Below are 4,549 nucleotides of genomic sequence, written 5' to 3'. Positions count from 1 at the left end.
GTTCTAATTGACCTTACATTATTTATTTTTTTTTGTCGTCTTAAACTGGTGTTTAAATATGATGGTGTTAGGCTTGCGCAGAAGTTTGCTTTCCTGTGTCATAAAGTGGTACCCATTTTATTGAATTGCAAGGTAAAGAGATTCATTGATGGTGTCAGTACTTCACCCCTGAACATACCTTTGAGACTAAATTATTTATGATTTGAGCATTAACTGGGAACTGGAGCTTGTATTGCCCCTAGTTACATTGCGTCTGATAACAGAGATCTGAAAAATCTTCATCTAGGTCTCAAATCAGTAGCATTCGATACACTCCTGAGTGTAAGTAGCAACACTTACTAGCATGAAAGATCTTGCTTTGTAACTAGTTAATTGGGTACGAATAAATGCTTGCATTGAGCAGCTTCTGTAAGTTATTTAAGCTTTTAAAGTGTAATTGGCACATCTTGTTCTTCAAACATGCTTAGTTGATTTCCAGAGTTCTCCTTACGGATTTTCAGTGAAGAAATTCCAGCCTTTGAGAATAGCAACCAAATTGACTTTGAGACCACCATTGCCAGCCTACTACTGATGGATCCCTTCATTGTACCACCAGTTTGCCAGCAAATTCAGGTAAGGGGAGGAGACTCCCAGGGGTAGGGGAAATGTGGCCAGTGGTTTTAAAGCTGGCAAAAGATTTAAGTGCTTATTTACCCCATGCCTGTTCTTCTGCTCATATGATCTTAACATTTCCTATTACCGTATCTGGTTCTCCTGCTGTCAAAATAGAAGGAAACCAAATCTAGCTGTGTATCTTTTGACTCAGACCACTTCTAAAAGTTAGAGCCGACTATAGGTTTTTCTAGCTGTGTGTATTTCTGGTCTGCCAGTAGCAGTAGGTCCTGCTTTAAGTTCAAGACAAACTGAACTTTGACACCTATTATTTCTGGAGATCGTTTTTCTTGAAAAGATTGTAGGAGGAGCCCAGGCACATACTTGAAACGCTAAGTGAATAAATTCTTAGTGAAGTCAAATGTCAGGGTCTCAGCTGAACTTGCACTTGATTTTAGTTATCCTCTTTCTGAAGAGGTTCACAGTTGAATTGAGGTAATGCAATTTGACTTTTTCTCTCCACCCCCCCACCCCCCGTAGTGGCCACAAGTTGACAACAAAGTCAAATACATTCTAACAACACAGCTTGTCAGCAGTAATACAGTTTTAAAGGCAGATGGAGATCCTTTCCCTCTGCTAATTCCACAGTAAGTAAAAAAGCAAAAGAAGCAATAGTTAACAAAAACGGCAAAATTATTAAGGCTTTAAAATGAGGAAAGCTAATCCCTTCAAAGTGCTAGATGAAGAGGAATGGCGGTGGCAAGAAAAGATGTTTCTGCTTGGTCATCACCTGCCCTAAGGTGCTCACAGAATATTTTATCAGTGCATGCCTTGGAAAAACTTGGACTGATTAGTCTTTCTACTCAGTTAGGATGGACAAACTCAAGGATGGTGTATGCTGAATAGCATTCTTGAAAACGTGGTTCCTTAATACCTTGAAGAAAATGGAGAAAAATCAGTATTTTTGTCAGGGCTGCTGGGCAAATCAGTCTAGGAAGTCTAATCAGTCAAGTGATTGCTGTTACTGGCATTGGTTGATCCAGTTCTGTAATGATGATGGTGTGGAACAATGATGTTTTCTTCTGTACAGCATCTTTCTTAGGCCTGTGTTAGCGTGGCTTGAGGAGGGAAGTAAAGAATGTGTCGGTGTTAAGCCTTGACTTCTTACAAACTGCACTGATGTTACTGTATTGCTTAAAGCTATGGAGAAACCAAAGGTCCTTCAAAATCTTTGGAAATCGGGATGGATTTAAAAACTGAACACTGGATGTAAATTTTGCAGGCAGGAATAAAAATAAAGGTTGAACTTGAGACAAACAGATTTATTTGTAGCTGTGTAAGTGGAATAGTTAAAAAAGTAGCACTTCCCTTGGGAAGAGTGAAAAGGTTTCTTCTGTCAGCCTGATTTGGCAGGTCCCAGGGCAAAAGAATGGCAGAATGGCATGGGGAAGAGGGTGTGAGACCCCGCTGTAGAACACAAGAAGCTGAAACATTACACAGTGATCTGTAAAGGTATAAACAAATCAGAGGAGAAATGTATGTGCTTGTATTATCACAAGACTCTGTATTAATTTTGATTATATTAATTGACCTAGTATTGATTTGCAAAAGGCCAATAGCATGAAGGTGGCTTTACAGCAATGCATAAATGCCACCTGGATGGCTGCTGGCTTCATTTTGTAAGGTAATTTAATCGGTGGTCCTTTACAGAATTTTAATTCTCTGCTTAAAATAAACTAGCTTTGGCAAGTTTGTGTGTGCTCACAATCATCCTATATTATTAAGGCAGTTTTGCTTTGAATTTTTTCAGTCCCTTTGTTTCTCTGGAAGTAGTCTGGAGAATATTGAATTTCCTTCTGGAGAAAGCACATCAGATTAATTGAAAGAGTTCATGTGAATTTTTCAGGTCGTAGCTTCCCCTAAAGTGGCAGTAAAACACCATTTTGCTGTAGGGAAATGAGTAACATCGCGTATAGCAACTGTTCTTTAGACAACGCCATTTTCAGGGTTTTCCTAAGTCTTCTGTTACTTTTTTCTAACAGAAAATCTTTTTAAGATTGGGTGCTGGTTGGATACAATTCCTTTTATTGCGTGTTAGTGTGGACATAATAGCCCTCCTGTGAGCTGCTGTCCTCACCAGGTTCCTGTGTGAACTGGAAGCTCTCACCAGGAGCAAGCCTGACGTTCTGCAGAAATGTTATGTCAGTTTGGGAGGGAGGGAAAAGGACAGAGGGTCCGTGGGATCCTGGCAGGGCTTTTGGATGCTTCTCTCACCGCCACTTTTATCTAAAGTGTTCTCGTAGGTTTAAGTGTGACTTCCCTCTAATCAAGCTGCTGTGAGGTAGCATCTCTGTCAGCGCTTTGTTTCGGTCTGTACAGGCAGCCTCGAGCGGTGGTTTGCCAGGAGATGGCAGTGAATTACCGCTTTGTACGGGGTGGCCGGCAGGCAGGATAGCAGTGTCAGGGTGCCCCTCCGAGGTCAAGTGTGTGTAGGGTGCCCGTGGTGCTCAGCAGACCTTGACAGACTTGGAACGTGCCAATGTCAAAGAGCAAAGTTTCCCCCACACAAGTGCAGAAGAATTAAGTGTTACGCGCTCTGCTGATTTGTAAGTGTCCCAGGTGTACTTGTGCAGTCGTAAAAAGCACAAGCAAGGCAATGAACATAAAGACTGTAAACAAAAACTGTTGAGTGTGACATGGGTCGTTTATTTTTAGGGGATCCCAAAATCCGATATTAATATCAAATATCTTTTAAAGAGAAATGTGGAAATCTAATGACATGTAATGTTAACAGATGCGCTGTCGGCTGTGAGTGGCTATCTCGGTTAGCTGATGGACATGTAAAACAGGAATGCTTCACTCCAGCAGTGGCTTCCTAAAAGGTGTCAGCTCACCTGGGGCGGCTAGGGCCTCGCCATTGGACTTTCCTTCAGCATGTTGCTGCTTATAATGTTTGCACGAGCGTTGCGGAGACTGCGGGACCGGTGTTGCATCAGAGTCCTGCATTGCAGCTCTTTAGGGCATCAAAGATCTCAGGTAAACTAGTACTCTCTCTGGAGCAGGCCCACAGTGAAAGTGTATTTCAGAGGGATATTGTTTGTGGCTAACGGGTGCATTTTTTGAGATTAATCATAGAGCAGATAAAGACGGAGGCATAAGGTGGACTCCTTGTTACACAGTGGAAAATCCATGCGCAAAATGCTTGGTGACCGGGTATGTCCTAATACTAAAGCTCATCTCAGCAATCAGTTGCGAGACAAATCTGTAGAACCATAAGGTCATTTAGGTTGGAAAAGACCTTTAAGATTTTGATTTAAGGGCTTATAGAGTCAGGTGGCCTCTAGAGCTGCAGGATGCTTGCCGAGGGTGTCACTAATGTTTCCAACTGCTTTTGGGTTGCAAAGTTTGTTGACTGCCTCACACATGGGGCATAATGCAGCCTATGTTTTGACTTTTTTTCAACACATTTCTTTTTTCGCAGTGAAACGGAAGACACAGCTTTTGAACATGGAATCCGTCTCCAATCTTAACCAGTGCTAACGGAACCTCCAGTGGATTTCTGTGATTCTAATGACTGAGTGCTTGGAAGGGCATACAGATGTTTGTGGTTTGGGAATGGATTATAAGGAATAATACTATGGCAGATCTTCAGGTTTTCCTTTTGTGTGGGGTTGTTGTTGTTTGTTTTTTATCCTTTCCTGTTGCATAGGTTAGGGATAAGGGATTTAATCTCACTTTTTTTCCAGAGTGTGAAATGAAAGCGTACAGTCTCTCCGTTCTGAATTGACAGAGAAGCAGGTATCTGCCTGGAGGAAATTAAGGACAAGAGAGCTATTTTTACTTTCACCTCCTTTAATTGCAGTTTAAAAGCTTTAGCTTTATTACTAGCCTGTTCAAAAATTACCTGTTGTGGATTCTTCCTTAAGTGAAAATGTATCAGTGCACAAGGAGAGCGGTG

The sequence above is a fragment of the Falco naumanni genome, chromosome 7 (assembly GCF_017639655.2).
Source record: "Falco naumanni isolate bFalNau1 chromosome 7, bFalNau1.pat, whole genome shotgun sequence".
Taxonomy (NCBI): domain Eukaryota; kingdom Metazoa; phylum Chordata; class Aves; order Falconiformes; family Falconidae; genus Falco; species Falco naumanni.
Note: the sequence above shows the minus strand (reverse complement) of the source record.